The sequence below is a fragment of the Pteropus alecto genome, unplaced genomic scaffold, assembly GCF_000325575.1.
Source record: "Pteropus alecto unplaced genomic scaffold, ASM32557v1 scaffold87, whole genome shotgun sequence".
Classification (NCBI taxonomy): domain Eukaryota; kingdom Metazoa; phylum Chordata; class Mammalia; order Chiroptera; family Pteropodidae; genus Pteropus; species Pteropus alecto.
The window spans coordinates 19,564,256-19,567,337 of NW_006443225.1; positions in this window are offsets into that span (position 1 = coordinate 19,564,256).

Below are 3,082 nucleotides of genomic sequence, written 5' to 3' on the forward strand. Positions count from 1 at the left end.
CGGCAAAGGAAAGGGCGTCCTGGGGTGGGGACAGCAGTCAGACGGCCGGTTACGGCGGCACTGAAGGAGTCACCTGGGCTCCCAGGTGAGACAGGTGCGCTCTCAGCAGGTGCCTGGAGGACAGCGCGGCGCAGGAGGGGACCAGGATCAGCCAGCTGTCCGAGGAGCCTGCTGGGGGACACCCTAGGGGAACTGGCGGGCCAGGCGAGGCGCCTTGGATCCGGGAAGGGGGCGGGGCCCGGCGGCGGCAGACGTGACCCCGAATGCGCCAGCTGGGGAGAAAGGACGAAGAGCGACACCAAGGACAGGAAGGATGTGGGGAAGCAGAGTCCCCCTTCCCCTAGCCACGAATTCATCTAAGCCCGCGGAAAAAGTAAGTCAGGTGCAGCTCGCTTGGTGGTGCGCGGCCCCGAGGGAACGCGGGCCACTCGGCACCTGCGCGAACAGGTGAGCGCGCGTGTTCCGCCGGAAGTATGCTCCTCGCCATCCCGATCCCGCGGCGTCGCGGGGTTGCACGCGCGCCTCCCGTTACGGTTCTCAGACCCCTGCAGACTGCAACCTGCCTTAGGGTGTCGGGGCCTCGAGTGTGGGGTCAGAAACTGGGCACTCGCAGGAGGCCGTTTGCAAGGTGCGTCTGAGGACTTGGAAGTGACAATGGTCTGTGGACAGCAAGACTACACGGGCACCGGTTCGAAAAAGAAAAACGTTTTCCAGAGAACTGGAATGACTTCTGTATAGTGGGGATTTTAGATAAAATGCCAAAATGGTCCAGAAAAGAATTCTCTCGGACATTAACTTGCAGATTTTGAAACAAACTCCCCGGGAAGCGGGAAACGTGTGGTCTCCTGCACGCGGTACCCCTGTGGACGGGTTTTCCAGGATCGTTTGTCATCCAGACCCAGGCCGACTTCGGTGAGAAAGCGTCACTGGGGAGCCTTACATATCGTTACCTGGGCTTTACTTACCTGTGTCTCCACTTCTCAGCTATTAACGCTGCAGATCAGTCAGTGGGTCCCCTGCCTGTCTTCGCTCGCCCTCCTTGAGTCAGAGAGCTCAGCTTTCTTTTGAAGTTACGCCCTTAGAATACAGCGTTGTCCCTCAGGCTCTTACTTGTTCAAACAGATTTGCAAGGCTGATTTGCGAAAATCCATTTGATGCGTTTATTTTCTGAGTAATTTAAAGAAGAAAGGAGTGAGGAAAAAAATCAGAATTCCCGTGCTTTCTACCTCGAGAGAACAGTGGAAGTCGAACAATCAATCAGCAGTGACTGAGAAAGAGAAGTGTGTGTCCTGGGCCAGCTGACAAAGTCCGGACACCTGGACCCACCTGGACGCAGCACTGCGTCTGTGCAAAAGCATGTTAACAGGGCCCGTGCGCACACACACATATGCACATGCGCACACACACACCATAGACATCGAAAGGGAGAATTCGACGGTGCGTTTCTCTGTCTCCTCTCTCATTTTCCCACGTTCAGTCTCAGCTCCACGGTGACCTTTCAGCTCTGTGGGACTCAATAGAAATCAAATGTGTTATTGCAAGTGAGGTTTGGGGCCAGATGAGTTCACTGGATCGCATTCTAGTTTCTTAATGACTACCGTTCCTCTTAACGAGAACGCACACAAATTATAACAACTGCTCCTCCTTTTTACTGGGCAGGTACCGGCAGGAGCATGATGTCGTAAGTAATCCCAACATGTCCTGCGGAATCCGCAAAGCCAACAACGAAAATAAGACCCTACTGGGTTTAGGCCCCGTTTAAATCCCTTGGTACTGTAGCTAACGTTTGATTTTCCACATCGCGTTTACTCACGTGTAGAGCAACGCATTTCATGGGCACTTTGCTCTGGTCCAGATGGCTTTCCTGACGGCCTCAGAAACGCGCCGAGGACGCAAACGCTGCAGGCAGAGGGAGCTGACGTTTGATAAGCACCTACTATGTGCTAACTAACCTACTTCATCCTCTTATTTAGCCTCCCAAACCACCCCCATCAGTATAGGTGTTGCTATCCCTGTTTTATGAATGTGGGAAACAGCTTTAGAGAAACTGAAAGACCTTTCAAAGTTTGTACCACTAAAAAATGGTGAAAACAAGATTTATTCCACCCAATATTTATTGACCACTGACCATGTGCCTGGCACTGCCCGGATATACGCCATGATACAAACAGACAAAGGTCCTTGTCACCTCGACGCTTTCCACTGTAACTGGATGGATGAGCTAAGGACTTTGGTCTTTATCCCGCGGGACTGCAGAAGTTTGCGGGCAGCCAGGTGAGCCTTCGGAGGACAGGTTGGCCTCTGACACCCACGGGAGAGCAGACAGCAGACGAGACTGTGGGTCAAGCCCCTTCTTCCGAGACTGACTGGAGAGCGAGAGAAGCAGCTCTTCAGAAACACGCAGCTTGTTAGAACGGGAATAAAAAGTTTGCGAAACGGGGAGCTTTCTTCGCCGCGAGGCCGTGGATTCCAGTCCTTCGTGCCGGCACCCACGTTCTACCGTTATCTCTTCCGAGGCGTTGAATCTGTGCGTCTGTGATGTAGTAACTGTGAAAAACAGCCCGGAGTTTTATGAAGCAAAACAAATGAAGTTAGAATTCCGGGGGTTCGAACGAAGAACACTAGGACTTACAAACCTACGGCTCTAACTTGCTTGCCAAAGACTTCGGCTTCCGTTCACCCCGGTGCCCTTGAAAGGATCGGAGAGATGCTACACGCATTTGTTTTTAACGTGTCAAAGTCATCTATGTTTATCGTGCCCTTGTTGTAGCCGTGAAAATTTTCCCAGTTCCAGACCAGTCTAGATATTCTTCTTAATTTGTCCGACATCTGCCAGTTTTCTCGGCAGTGTGCCACCCCAAGCCGTGCCGAGATGCCCTTGCGTGCGTATGTTCACCGGGCGGTGCGTACCTGTCCTAACCTCTGCACTGTGGTAGATATTTCGAATACAGTGTTTGACAAGTCAAAAGACACAATCTTATTCTTGTTATAATCTTTTGAAAGCCTACAAAACTATGCCGTAAAATGAAAAAAAAGAGAGAGAGAGACGTGTTCCAAAGGACAGTGACCCACGAGCCTGCGG